Source organism: Thermobia domestica, chromosome 11 (assembly GCF_964235325.1).
Source record: "Thermobia domestica chromosome 11, izTheDome1.hap1.1, whole genome shotgun sequence".
Classification (NCBI taxonomy): Eukaryota; Metazoa; Arthropoda; class Insecta; order Zygentoma; family Lepismatidae; genus Thermobia; species Thermobia domestica.
In genome coordinates, this window is record NC_137464.1 from 54,564,736 (window position 1) to 54,581,266 (window position 16,531).

General features: G+C 35.5%; 1 protein-coding gene across 1 annotated transcript in view; it reads right to left on the bottom strand.

The window, feature by feature from the left end:
* side-VII (sidestep VII transmembrane protein) overlaps positions 1-16,531 on the bottom strand; it is a gene marked incomplete in the record, with an annotated part of 1,416,899 nt that overhangs the window by 865,228 nt on the left and 535,140 nt on the right.

Below are 16,531 nucleotides of genomic sequence, written 5' to 3' on the forward strand. Positions count from 1 at the left end.
ATAGCACACACTACTAAAAACTGCCTTGATAAGTCGTTCTGAGAAAACCCACTTCTGATCCTTTAAAGAAGCTTCGAGAAAAATGGTTGTTATGTAGGATCGGTTTGTGAAATAATTTTCAACAGTAGTAACACACACACACACACACACACACACACACACACATATATATATATATATATATATATATATATATATATATATATATATATATATATATATATATATATATATATATATCCCATTCCTCAGAAAGCAGCACAGAGTTGATGGCCATTGAAGGAAAGCCTTCTGCGCATAAAAGAACATAAATCAAGTATATTTCAAATGGAACAGATTGGTACGTACTATGGCTTCTGACGCATATGAAATCCAATCGAATTTTTTAGTATCATTTCTTTTCTTTCCTTTTCCCCGCTTTCTTCAAGGAAAAGAGGAGAAGAAAAATAAAATAATATGGGTATGAAAGTCGAAGGCTTTGTTTCAAGTATCAGAGAAATTGCTTTAGATCTTGTTGAGTAACGGTTCGGAAATTTAAATGTAACAACATATACATCTCACAGAATGTGAAGCGCTTTTCTCAAGACTTCTCAAGTCCTTTCTTCCATCTTTTTGATCTTTTTTGAAGCCCAAAGAAAAGTACATTTGAAAGTCATTTGGTAATATTTTGTACTTGCTATTCAGCGTGGAATCATCGTATTTATGATAAAAAGAACATAAATATACAAGGATTGTTGTTGTTGTTGTTGTTCGTTCTGATTATCATAAGAAAGAAAAGCATTTCTGGAATACAAAACAAAAAGGTTAAGTGATAAATCCCTTATCGACTTTGATTCAAAATTGTGGATTCCAAACAAAATTGAGCTTTCGCGTAAGACTACTTCTCAAGGTTATAAAGGGACGCAGAGCGTACAACCCTGAATTCGAAACTTCATTGAAATGATAGAAGGCAGATAGTGTATTAACCAATACCAGGACATAGCACTTGCAAGGTTTATCAAGAAAGTTACTAATTAAAATGATTAAAAATCTGTAATTTAAAAGGATGAGCAAGTTGAGTTGGTTTTATGAACATAGACTTCAACCAAGGATGTTATAAAATCGAGGATCTGCCAATACAACAAAATCGTGAAGCCATACGTCAGAGTTTCATCACTCCCACTCTGCCCACTCCACCCAATAAGATCGTAATATTTTGAGCCGACATTCATGGCGGAAATGAGAGTAGCCAATCACATTCGGTTGTTGTGCCGATACTCGGCTGTTTTTTGGCTTTATCGTCTTAATAGAATGGAGATGCATATGGGCAGATCCCAATTCACAATCGAGAAGAAGACCGCGTACAGTGACCGTGTGTGAACTTAGCCATCATGGTGCTTCGTAAGCGTACAAGAAAAACCACACAGAAGAAAACTGACAGTAAAACTACAAACGTAGAACCTGTTTCATGTTCTTCATTTGCAGACACAGAGAAGAGTACTTGCTGCACCACCATAGACACAAACTCTACTTGCACCACTGATCCTAAGACAATTTCCTGCACCAACTCTTCTGAATCCCCACCCACACCCACTCGTCACTATGTCCTCACTAACCTAGCTGCCCATTTCTACGAACCCGATGCATTCTTTAATCACATCAAGAACAGCATTCCTGAACATCTTCGACATCTGCGTGGGCGACCAACACACAACGGAAAAGGATTTCATATCATTATCCAAACCCAAGAAGCGATAGACGCTTTCATTAAGAAGTTCTCACCAAGTGACTTTGGACCGAAAGTTAGATTAACTAACATCTCCACTCAAGAAAACTTAGATAGAGCTGATGGCAAGCTGCCTCCTCTCGGAAAACAATCGAACACACACAATAGAAGACACACCTATACATGTGTAATCAAGGGCGTTGACAAGAACCTAAACATCACAACCATTGAAGACGATCTAGACCAGCATTTCCCAACCGGTGTGCCGCGAGGAAATCGAAACAAATTATTAATTCTATAGGAATCAAATTGCAATACATAGGAGAAAATGTATATTTGTATTTCACATTACTATGAACCTCTACTCTAAATCAACAATTTTAAGTTTCATACTGTTTTACTTTTCTGTACATTTTTAATGTTGGAAAACGTATTTATCATTGTCATGACCATTATTGCTTATTTATTGTTGCAGACTATTTCGTAACTTGAAATTTTAACATATGATTCAATAAATTCAACAAAGCAAATATGCATACAAATTACCTACATTTGTGTTTTAAAAGTATAGGAGATTTGTTTATTTATTCGTTATTTAGTGATTTTCCCTTTCAGTCAAAGGTTAGATACAGTTTTCGAAAGAGAAAGTGGATTTTTAAAAACCCGAGTCTTATATTTCATTGCAATTGTTTTCTATTTTAAAATTAAAATGAAAAATAAGCATAATGATTTACCACGGAGGGAAATCAGTGATCGAGCTTTGTTCTCTGTAAGGAGATCAGTAATCACATAAAAATACCATGATATTATATATATATATATATATATATATATATATATATATATATATATATATATATATATATATATATATATGGGTGTGCCGCGAGTATTCAAGTTACACCTATAGTGTGCCGCAAGTTGAAAAGGGTTGGGAAACGCTGATCTAGACAATCAAAAGGTGAACTTCTGTAATATCATTCACATCAAGAATTCTACAGGACCACTCTGACTGATTCGACTTTTCACAAACAGTTTTGCCACGGTTAACAAGCTCATCGCCGAAGGCATTTGTATCCAAGACAAGCTGCATAAAGTAGAAACGTCACGTTTCACAGCCAGACCTACGCCATGTCACAAATGTTATGGCTACGATCATCACACCCAGACTTGCACACGCCCAAGAGTTTGCTTCCGATGTGGCGAGAGTCACAGCTTGCCTTGCAACAAGCCAATTAACAGATGGTTCTGTGCCACTTGCAAATGCTTAGCACATCAAACGGACAGCAGCGAGTGTCCTCAGAGGGCACACACAAATCAACTCAGGCAGATCATTCCAAACCTCCTCAACCAGTTTGAATTTCCACCGCTCCCAGATTCCGGCCCTTTTCAGACACACACAACTGGATCCACAGAAGAAGAAGGAAAAGAAAACGAAGAAACAAGAAAAGAAGAGGAAACAGAATCATCCGAACCAGAAATCCAAGACGCAGAAATAGATGCCAAGATCTCTGAAGCCATCGACAACACCATTGACTGCATCCTTATATGGGCAGCTTCTATCCTTTCTACAATCACCGATCCCCATAACCATAAAACCCTTCACCAAACTATCATTAAATTCACCCGCCATGTATTTAGAAAGCACCTCAACATCCTAACCAAAACCAAAGGTAACTTCCATATCAACTGTTCAAATATCACTCCCACCAAAAACACAAAGAAGAATACTACAGCACCTAACACTTCTGATCACTCTACACCTAAAATCTCTTAGATGCACCACATGCCATAAATCCCAACTAGCAATTACGCACCCAGCACTAATACAATTCACACTCAATGTTTTTGAACTCAATACCAAGTGCTTTCTTCTTCGGCAATCTCCTCGGATGTCAACGCACCACAATCAGATCAACGTTAGAAGACATCATCAGTCCAGGTACAGGACAACAGGTACAGGACGACTTGCTCAGAAGAGGATTCACGAACATCGGCATAACACAACATCGGCAACGCACTCAAAAACATCAAGAACAGAATTCCTGTGTGACTTGTTTCGTTTCATCGTAATCCAACCTGCCATAAAAGTGAAAAGAAGCCATAGGCAAAATAGCAGCAATTGCTAGAGGCCCGTCTCTGCCTGCATGGCAGAGTAAAGTTATTATTATTGATTGATAGATTGGGCAGATCCTTTATCTTACAACATCCCTGATTCAACATTATTTAGCAAATGATATATGACATGTCAGCCACACAGCCAAGTAACATTGTTTGAAGTAACAGAACTTCTGATATGTGGTTAGTTAAAGAAATAAGTCGTATGTCAGGGTTAAAGTCTACTTGAATGGAAATTTGTTCTTTATTTTGCAAATGAAGAAAGTGATTTATCCACTTTCTTTAAAAAAAAACTGTGTGCGACTCTTAGTTATTGAGCGCCCAGTGAAAGTGCATTACTGAAGGTGCAAATTTGGAGATATCTCAATTGGACTGTAATGGTAATGTCAATGAGTAGATTAAGGGGATAATTTCTATGGACGGAAGAACAAATTGTGAAGTAAAGCGATAATAGATAGGTATTTAGTAATAGGTTGGTTAGAGCTTATCCCAGGCTTAACTCACGACCGCCTCACCACATAAATGAACCAAATACCCTCTTGGCGTGTTTCTCAGACAGCGGTTCAGAGAACTTAATTGTGTACAAGACTATGTATCCGATACCTACTACCTTTGCATCAATAAAAGTGGTTGCAATTTGTAGAGCAGTATAGAAATAGGACTTCTCTAAATGACAAAAGGTTGCCTAATACGGTTGATTCTTATTCTTGCTCCACCGAGTGGACGAATGGTAACTTCTAAACTCAAAACGCAACGCTTGTAGTAGTAGAGGCATGTCTTGAGGGATGTTTTCATACTTTCCAATAATCTAAAACCATTTGGGTACCTATTCGCGTTTGCTGATATCTTGCACTAATATGCATATCCTATTTTCCCTAATGACGATTGGATATTTCAATACGATAAATCGACCTCTCATTCTATCGCACCGGGACTGGCCGGATTACCGGGACGTGCTTAATCACTGAAGTAGCAACTTTTGAGCTCCTAGGTTACGTTACGATATACCTTGTATGTAGAAAATAGCAGATCAGAACGAGATTCGAAATTATAACTGACAATACGAAATAAAACACTTTACTGCTTCACTTGTTTTCTATATAACTAGCTGAACCTGATCTCTCTACACAGGACATCATTTACATATGAGCATGAATCTTCTTGTCAAGCCTTAAAACATCTGTAAATGTCTCTTTACACACGAGAAAGAACGTTTTGATAAAACTCAACAAGCAATATTATAAAAGGGAGATTTTTACGAGTATTTTTTTTCAATATCTCGTACTGTTTGCAAGATTTGACGCTACTTCCGGTTGGAGCTTCTATTTCATGTGTGATCAGTGTTTTCTTTTTTCGTACATGCAGTATGTAAAAAGTAAATACAATACACATACAATTAATTATAATGTCAGTGATATACAGTGTTCATTGCGCAAAACCCTCCCAACAGTAAAGAATTCATTTTAGACTGAAGAAATGATTATCCTTCGTTTTTCATTATTATTGACCACAAACAAACGCCGGAGAAATATATTAACTTTGTATACAATGTGTGGTGTTGGAATGTATAAGTCGTAGGATATGATGCTTTATTTTTTAAAAATTTAAATACTTCCAGTGTACCCCTAAAAATGTAATAAGGAAATAACGGCCACTTTTTAAAAAAATATTCAATTAGAGCTGAACAATCTATACAAAATACTCAATCGATCAGTGAAGACAGAATCTTTCTAGGGCTTGTGGATTCCGAGATATCAAGGTCAAAAGAATTGACTACAAAAATATAAACGTTTACAAACATATCGACTTTTCTTGAGCACAAACACATAAACCTAGCATTTTAATACATAGATAATGCATATAAAATAAGTTTAATATAAATGATTTTTCGTGATCATACCACCTGTAGAATACATTCCCACACGAAGCACCTTTAATTATTTTTCAAAGGAAAAGTCTAGCATCATAGCATTTCAAAAGGTTAAATTATGTAACTTTGTTGTTAATGATTTCCTGATTATGAGAAAAGCTGAAATTGAAAAGAAAGATGTGAAAAAGAAAGGAGACAAAATTAACGAGGAAATGACACAAAATAGTACCGTTCAACTTCCTTTTGTGAAAGGAGGACACAAAGATACCTAAGCCATATTATTGTTTCTGCTTTGTCCCTTATGGTTTATTCTTACAAATGATGATCGTTTGTTCCTTTCCTTTTTTTAATGATTTCCTTCGCGTTTTATTATATTTTAACATCGATGCTCTAAGTGATAATTGTTCCCATTATTCTTCTTCGCTATTGGCGTTCGTTTCAACTCACTTGGTTTCTCTTCCCTGGAGACAGTTTGTTTTCAGTAGCACCTAGAGAATTTTCTTTTGTGCTATATCCTTGCCGTCCCCCCTTTCCTTTCTCCGTCCGTTCATTACCTTGATGGATTCCCATTAGTATATTGCTGCTAGTCGGCTTTCGTTGGTCCCGGAAAAAGGCATCCACCATACTATCGTAAGCTTCAATATCTTCCGGCGAATATCAGGATTTATACATTAGAGTATTGCTCTTTCTTTGTTTATATACCACGTGTAATCGGATTTAAAATGGTAAAAGTACGAGGTTTCTTCTGTGTAGCTTTTCTTTCTATATTAAGGTTGGATTTATATGGATATATTTAAATAATACATTTCTTAAAGCTTGCAAATAATCATGATTCTAAGAATTGAATTAACTTTTCCTCATTCAGTCATGAAAATAACTAAAACTTTATAATGTATTTTTAAAGATATCTAAGTATTATTAGAAAAGCTACGGAGTCCTTCAGAAATAAATGATTTTGATTATACAACGTTATTTTATACGTGATTGCAGTATAGTCTCTCTCCTTTAGATTTCCAAACTACACTATACCTATATATATATATATATATATATATATATATATATATATATATATATATATATATAAGAAGTGTTATAAAACAGCCATGTCCGTGTTTCTGTTTGTCAGTCAACACGTATCAGAGCAAAAACAACAAACAATAAACAGAGGTTGTTTTCTGGTATTATTTGAGCGTCGCCAGAATAACTTCTATCTCCTCTCTTCACACCAGGAAGGATAGAAATCAAACGTTTGTTGGTTTTCGGCGCTGATAACTATAGATCAAATCTGATAAGAGATATCTGAAATCTCGGATAGATCCAGAGTACCAAGAATAGATTCATTCTACATTTATTTTTCAACTACAATCAAAAGTACGAAGAGCTGTCAAAAAGTTATCAAAATTTTGTTTTAACTATTCATTACCAAGATTCACTTAATCGCTTTCAAAATATGCTCCTTGAGAACGCACAAACTAGTTCTACCGCTCCTGTCATTGCTGGAAACAACACTGAAAGTCTTATTTTGTTATGTTCCAAAGTTCAGCCGTTGCGTTAGTTTGAATGTGCTCTACAGTGGCAAAACGACTCGCAGAAACGAACATGCTCCTCTTCTACCATCCTCCCTACTCACTGGATTAAGTATCAACGGATTTATTACTCTTCCCCGAGATCAAAAATGGTCTCAAAGGTATCCGTTTTGCCACCGTGACCTTTCCCTTTAAGAAACATTGTCTTGCGTAAGGGCACAAAACCAAGCATTAAGGAATGAAACATATACACTTATAATATACAGCTTTTAGAATGCTAATCGTTAATGTATTTAAATCATTTATTATCAAGAGTAACTTCAAGTTATAATGGTCTGTGTTATATTACACCGTAGCATATAGTAAATAACTTACTGTGCATATGTCACACTCGACTCTTGCGCTGGAGGAAATAACTATAGCGTTCATGTGGTGGAATAAGACCCAGTTTGCTAATTTAATTCTAACAACATTCTTATTAGCAGTTATATGGTAGAGGAAATAACTGAAATATATCAATAAACGCTTCTTTTTTAGTCAAAACTGGAAACGTCAACAAATGCTTAACTCTGACTGGTCAAAAGGTTTAACAGGTATTGATAGATCACTTTTAGAACGATGTCTTATGTGGTTTTCTTAACAACTTTCCGATTAATAATTCCCAATGGTTACTAAAAGTTAAATACAATAATTATATTTCTTTATTAGTAACTTGTTGATTGGAATTATCCACATTCGTGCAACTTGCCAGTGCGAGCGATTTAACACAAAATCAATCATTTTGGTCAGAAGTATGCATGAATATGAATAAATGTAAAGATGCAAATAACCACTCACCCACTCGCCCGGAGCGAGTGGTTCAATGGTGCGGGCGAGCTTTTAAGCAGCAAATACTATAAAAATCACGATTGGGATGTGGGCTAGTCGCCTTTTTCTTGGACTAGTAAAATTTTGTTGCTTATTTGCAACTTTGATTTAGGACATGTTTGTGTCATATCAGTTTCGAACTGTGCATAAATAGATAGACATGCATAGATATATTACTCGCAACTCCATGACTGCGTGAATATTGCCAAAACAATCCACATTATTCTTTATTTTTCCAAAGCATACTTTACTATGCTTTATTGTTAATTTCAATCATTGTTTTACATTATTCGCGTATAATATATAATATTTTCTATACATTAAATATTCTAAATACGTTGATCTATTTATTAATATTTTATGCAACCAGTTTCTTTCATAGTTAATGAACTTTCTACTTAATGCGCTGTAAAGAGATATGCTTTACTCGAGTCAGTTTTTTCTATCACTTGTGTACGCCTTAGAGGTGGATATACACAGGAAGGGAAAGTAAAAAATACCACCGAAAAGTACAGAAAGTGATCAAGTTCAAGAGGTAGACATAACAATAGAGTGTGGAGTTCTTGTGTACTATTCATTGTTGGCGGAAAGTTTTCTTCTACTGCTTTTGCTTTTTTTCTTTTCTCCACATCAAAGGATTACACCGAAAAGTTTACAGAAACTAAAATAAGTTTTTCATTGTTGCATTGTAATGTTCTCAATGATTTTGCAATATAAATATTGGTTTTAAAAAATATTAATACAGTATGTTAAACATGCAGTTAAACAGAATTTTCCAAGAATTGTTCTAATAGAATTTTCCAAGAATTGTACTATATATTTTAAATTTTGCTTTATGCTTTATTTTCTAAAATTATGCTTTTAAAATTAATTTCTTCTGGACCCTTAGACAACCACAACCATTTAAAGGTACCAACCATATGTGCAAATTGATGTTATGCTTTTTATGCTTTTGAGTTGCAGTAATAATTATACATAAACGGTACAAAACTCATTCAAACTAATATAAAACACACTGAAATATTAGTTGAAAATATCATAAAATAACTTCTGCAACGAAGAAAGAAAGAAACACTAAATTTCCGTGCATACTCCACATAACCTATGAATAATACGTTGATTATCAGGGTAGGCCGATTCTTTTCTCGAATTTCGATTGGCCGGGTTGGAAGAAAAGTTGACTCTTGTTATTAATAGTCTACACATAAAATTTGGATTTTTTGAGCAACCCCTTCCTTTGTTTGAGACTTGAATATTTTTATGTTGTAGTTATGCAACCCACATGACTCGACGAAGAGAATTATATTGCACAACTTTTGTTCTTTATCGCGCTGAAGCAATCTGAGGCTGAAAATAAAACGAAAAAGAAAGTGAGATGGGAAATTGTTTCTATGTAGTTAAAAATTATAATTAATTAAAAGAAAAAATGTATTGATGTTTCCAAAACACATTATGAATGTACAGGAGGTTATGAAAGAAATTAATGATAAACCTTCCATGCACTCTTTCGGTATATACGCTCCGAATCTCCACAGAATCCACCCGAGGAGGTGGCTGCAAATCGAGTTCCACCCACCCACCCACTTGCTTTTAATATTTTTTTGTCTCATATACATTTGATATTCCTGCTTGAAATGAAACTTAAGCATTTTATTTCGAGACTCTAATTGTTTCCTGATAAAGCTTTCTCTTCGACTAGCTTCACACACTCATGCTGACGCCTCTGTAACTACTTTTATAATCCTCTCCACTGCTTGCTTATGGCACGAGAAACATAGAATTTCCTCAGAAGTTGTAGCCGCCGTTCTAATATTTTCTTCTAACTGGCTCGAAGAAAGTTTTCTGGTTAATGTTAACTCGGTGACGTCCGTTGAGAACCAATCGATCAACTCATGATATTTACTTGGTCCAAGTTACTTTCTGAACATCGAATTCACGTAAACTTGATCTCTTTTCCTGTCAAAACTTTTTTATTCCTCTCTATCCTAAAACTTGGATGTCCTGGCTTCTATCGGGGATCATTGTCGACAATAAGCTTTCCAGCTGGGTAAAGTAAGCATTGGAACTAATCACAGTACACACGGTTCTTCTTAATTCCTCTGGAAGAAAGAGTGCATATCGAGCGAGTAGTCACAAGCGTTTTCTCTCGTTGGTAAGAGAAGAATTCCGCTTTATTTCAAACGAAACTCGTGCATATACCTTGCTGGAATACTGTGCAAGCCAACGAAATGCTTCTTCGGGATTTTCGGTGCCAATATATAATCGGAGAATGCAAGAAACTGTCGTCAACCACCGTGACATGGAAATTGGTCCAGGATTTTTCTGCAGAAAACTGGTGGGGACAAACCTGAAATGACTCTGCAAATGTCCAAAAGGTATCGCTGATCGTTAGTGGACTGTGTGTAAAATTGCACAGTCTTATAAGACATTTTTTATAAAACACAGCCAGTGTTATAAAACAATGCTTTACGTATTATTACTCTTGCGTACAATATTGTAGGTAAATACATGTAGCTTATGTTTTATATTATTGCACAGCCGATTTTAAAATTACTTGATATCAGATTGCTTGATTAACATTTTCTTTATAACATAAACGGAACTAAAAAAAAACGTTCATGATATACGTGGGAAAAGCTGCAATGTAAGATTGACAACATATTTTTCACGCTATAAAAATACAGTTTTTTTGTCTAATTGATTAGTTTTAAACCATATAGGAACAATTTCACATCTTACTTTTCTCTTGCATGTTATTTTCAGTTTGAGAATGCTCAGTGTGAAAAAGAACTGCGAAGTACAATTTTCTTCGTAGTGTCTTGTGGGCTGCACAACTGCAGCAATAAAAAATATTCAAATGGTTGACCAGAAAATCCAAATTTTCTGTGTGGATTAACATTAACACAAGGCAACTTTTCCGCAACCCGGTCAATCGAAATTCAAAACAAAGATAGCTGTGCAGCACAATTTTCTTCGTAGTGTCGTGTGGATTGCACAACTGCTGCAATAAAAATATTCAAATGGTTGACCAGAAAATCCAAATTTTCTGTGTGGATTAACATTAACACAAGGCAACTTTTCCGCAACCCGGTCAATCGAAATTCAAAACAAAGATAGCTGTGCAGCACAATTTTCTTCGTAGTGTCGTGTGGATTGCACAACTGCTGCAATAAAAATATTCAAATGGTTGACCAGAAAATCCAAATTTTCTGTGTGGATTAACATTAACAGAAGGCAACTTTTCCGCAACCCGGTCAATCGAAATTCAAAAGAAAGAGCTGTGCAGCACAGTTTTCTTCGTAGTGTCGTGCGGGTTGCATAGCCGATATTATAAAAATATTCAAGTTCCATGAGGCAAAGGAAAGGGTTGACTAAAAAAAAAAAAAAAAATCTGTGTTAACTGTTATTAACAAGAGGCAACCTTTCAGCAGCCCGGTCAATCGAAATTCAAGATATAAATTTCGGCTCACTCTATAGAGTATATTTCCTTTATAGTACCTACTAGCATAATCAACTGACAGTATTCAGACATTTTGGAGCAAGTCACAAAAGATGCTTATCTTTGAAATTAAGAATCGAAGCAGGTAAGGATGCCATATAACCAAAAGGGATTAAACTACGCATTGTCAACATAAGTAATAAAATAGTTCTTTTCTAGAATATAATAAATGCTTCTATTTTATGATGAGTATCGCTATCGGAAAAAAATAATTAATCTCGGATGCGATTACCAGTGGGGAGACAGTCGAAAAAATGTAAAAACCTTTTTCAGGCCAGTCATCCTGAGTGAGGCTTCCCTGGATTTTCCTCATTTTCACCACACAAATGTCGGGATGGTACCTAACACCCCACGCTGTTCCCTTCCTTCCCCTTTCTCAAATAGTGTGATCACCGAGGGACGTCATCCCTCATAAGTGATAGGATAACATGGCCATAAATGCCGTAAGCCAACAAATATAATTCCTAAATCCTGAAAATTATTTAAATAATTTCGGTTTCAGTTGAATAAAAAGAATAAAGTCAAATAACTTCTTATCTTGTTTAATTCGTTTTCCTTTTTTTATTAGTTTTGAATCAGATATAGTAAATATTTATTTATCTTTAAATTCTGAGTCATGACGTCAAGAGAACAGCTACGAACAGAAAATCATTAAAGGCAAAAAGCACGACTGGAAAACTCTTCTTGAAGTAAAATTTATGCAATAAAATGCTCTGTAATGTTGCAGCGTTCTGCTCCCGTTCACAGCAAACTACACGTAGAAATGAAGGAGCTAACAGGTAACCTAACGTTCATAAAAGACGGTGGTCTCATGCAAAGAAGAGCATCCATAATGTAATCGATGCATAAACAGAGATACTACTTGTCTGTCCATGACTGTTCGTACTATGTTCTGCTACCTCATCCACTCCCCCCCCCCCTGAATGTTATAAAATAGAGGATCTGCCCATAAGTATCTTCATCCTATTAACTCAATCAAGCCAAAAGCAACCGAGTATCGGCACTTCTGATTGGCTATTCTCGTTTCCGTCATGAATGTTGACTGAAAATTCTGCGATCATATTGGGCGGAGCGGGTGGAGTCAGGGTGTCGAAATTGCGACGTATGACTTCACGATTTTGTTGTATAGGCAGATCCTCTATTTTATAACATCCTTCTGTTTATCACTGATAGTTCTCAGATTATAAAAACGTGTTCTTACGTCATACATCGGCCAGTTGGACATAACTCACATTTGTGGTACGTTAGTGTAGCCCTATGCGTGATTCTAACAGTTTGAGCTGCTCGTTTTCTTATCTTGCTTACTAAGGTCTTTGAATATACATACCATCGTTGTGCTTTTATCTAACAACCTTTACCGTCTATTTGTGTACCATTAGAACCACAGTGCCTAAACCAACTGTTTTCATTAGATAAAAGAAAGAAAATTTTCCATCATAAAAATAACCTACTTTTGACCACTCGCTATGATATAACAGTTACAATCAACTTGAGGAAAACAAAACACCCTTCCTTTCACGTCACTTAGAAAAAAAAAATTTTTTTTTTGTAGAGTCACGCAAACAAAACTTGTGGCGTTTTGTATAATGAAAGTAAAAAAAAAATAAGCAATTTAAACAAACTTTTTTTTCGCTCGTGAGTAGCGAGAAGCGCCCTGTGTCTGTCGCTTTGATTTGAAACAAACTGGCCGTCCAGAATGAGAACGCACGTCTGTCTCTTCCATGAGTTGTTACGTTGGAACAAACTAATTAGTTTGTTTCCCATACAAGGTGGTATTACGGAGAGAAGATTTTATGAAACTGAATCAAAGACGTTATTATTATTATTATCATTATTATTATTATTATTATTATTATTATTATTATTATTATTATTATTATTATTATTATTATTATTATTATTATAAACCTTGGAACTCCAAATATTTATATTCAACACCTTTTAGTACCAACTGGGTTCAATGAATCCATGGCATTTTTCTCTTTTTCTATCCAATAGAGTACACTTTGTTGGTGAAGGGGAAGAATAAAATAGTACATTATCATCTTCCTGTACTTTTCAAACTAGAAAATATGTCAATACACTTAGTTGAGGAGTTTTTTCTAAGGAAGTTGAAGTTAAATCATTACCCTAGGAACACCAAGGGGCGACCTCTGTGGTCTACACCCATTAGATTTCAATGTACTTAAGTCAAAATACCTAGGGTTGGTGTTTCTAGGGTTAAGATGCATAACATTTCAGGTAGAAAGCCTGGGTAAGCCTTAAGAAATTCGACCTGATACAATGTAGTTTTACATCTATGGATTACGACTTAGCAGTAGTTTCTCAAACACATTTCACATACAATACTGTTGTGCTGAGAACATGCATATATGTCTCTGGCATTTTGTGCCCTAGGTTCTTGTCTCGCGACCCTATTTGCTGTAGATGTCCCACATTGCCCTTTCTTCATGTGTACTTCTTCCTCAGTTTTCTACGTGGCATGTTCTGTATGTTTTTATTTTGCATGACTTTTTTCCAATTTCTAGAATTTTGGCTAGCTATTTACCAAGCCAAATCAGTATGTTAAATGTTTTTTTTTTCTTTTTTTTTTTTTTTTGTATCACTTTTTAGACATCAACCGAATAATGTAAGCTTTGAGTTTAACTTCATCCATGAAGTAAAATACTATTACAGGCCAGCTTCTTATATCAACTAGTCTATAGTAACACCTGGTTTTGTGTTGTAATATAGACTGATTTTTGCTTTTTCACAGCCGAGCTCATTATACCTAGGTACATAATCCATAGAAATGATAATTTCAGTATATTTTAATCTTTGAAGAGTACAACAAAATCATTGTAACCTGCCGTAATCCGAACACACTATTATTTACTTTACTAATTTTACTAAGCATGATAAAGAAAGATGAGAGTACTGGCTCATTCTTTCGAAAACTTTGTACGTAGGGTAATCGTTATTGCTTCAGTTTACATGCAGAAGAAAGATTTATGAACAAATTGCCACCATAATATTAGCATTTGTTTCACTGGAAGTAATTTGTTCTGTTAGTTTAGGAACTACTTGTTCAGATTCATTAATCTATCTTCCTCGGTCTAGATATTTCCTGTAACATGTTTCATAATAGCAATATTGTTGTAGCCATAGTAGTACATGATTGTAGTACTATTTGATAGACGAAACTACCTGTTATTCCTTCGAGAAATCATATTCAAATGCATAACATAAAAAAGCTAGTTTTAAAATTAGTAGAATTCAATGCAAGAAAGAAATTAACCCTATCGTAAAAGGAAGTAACTTTGACTTCAAAAATAAATTCAAAAGGGCAGTGTGACATCACATTCGCAGCTGTGTTTTAGACAAAGGCAAGCTTCTAATGGTCATAATATCTTGTCCTGTAGCTGAAGCAGAAAGTGCCATGCCTACTATAAAGGGCAAGAAGGTAGTAGGTAATGGAAAATCGTTCTACTAGAAGCACAAATGCAGAAAAATGAAGCAGGCGATCAAGCTTCTTGCTGGTGAGGATCGATGGCTGCAACCGATAGAAAGACAGAAGTGGCAACAATTACGCTTCTAGACAGGGTCAGAAGGTGTTTTTTGGGCCTCCCCGCGTTATTTCGGACGAAGAAAAGACGATCGTTGATACTATGAGAGAAGTGGCCATCTCATATATACCTTTCGGTAAGGTGGACATGTTACTGCTGAAAACCCATCTTAATCGCAAAGGGTGAATGGTCAATCAGTTCAAAATGTCCCTAGGGTTGACTTTGTGTGTTGGTTCACTAAGGGACACAGTAATAAACGTAATTTCACAAAAGTGTCTGTGAGTGTTGACGATGTCCGGTAGTGGAAGAAAACACCCACTACATCACAGAGCATTTATAACTACAATAATATGAACGTGACGAATGACCCAGGCTTGAAGAATGACCCAGGCATGATGCCGAACATCAAAGAGTGGAGAGAGTCAAATCGGTAATCTCTGTCATGTTTTGGGAAAGGCAAATTTAAAGCATTGCTACTTTTCGTGGTTTATAAAACCCTGAATGTGTTCATAATTGGTGTGAAGGTGGGCCTGCAGGAGCCAGCTATGGTTGCAGGAGCCTTTATACTAGTTTAACAAAAGCGTCTTCCATTAGGTTAAGAGGCCTGGCTTTAGACGCTTGCAGAAGATCGTCATAGGGAAAAATCTTGAATATCACTTCAATCTTGAAGTTGTTCAGAAGTGCAAAGAGAATGCCATCTTCATGAGCATCCTTCCAAATGTCACATACACTATGCAACCTCTAGATGTGGTGATTTTCAATTCTGTGAAGACGCACTGGAGAAGTCTGCTTTAGGAATTGAGGAAGAAAACCTGACACACCTGAATCTCTCCAAAGAAGAATTTCCCAGGATTGCTGTCGCATCTCTTTAAAAGAATTCATACAACCACTGAGACCAACCTGAAATGCGGCTTCAAATCCTGTTGCATCTATCCATTCGAGGTTTGTATGTTTGCCATGTCATTGCCAATGATCACACCTTTATTCGATAGGTTTTGCATGCAAATCTTGTGTTGTACCTGATACTCCAGGCCATGCTTGCTCCATGTCTACGTTGGGTAGAGTACCAGACAGAGAGTATAGAATGTATGCCTAGTTTCGGAGATCGGAGCGTTTTCAAATTGCTGATTACTAATTTTGCAGAAAAATTTTTTAAGATAAATTATATTTTGTCATGAATTATTATATAAAGGAAACAATATAATTTTTAATATCATGGGATAGATAGATACAGTATATATTACTTAGAGAAATGCTTCAAAAATATTTATGTATAATACAAGTAGTTCAATGTTAGTATTAGTTCCCAATTGTTTCTCAATTATTGACATTTTGTGACATGAAAATACTTGTTTCAAATTATTCAACTTCTGCGCATTTTGTGACATACATTATCAG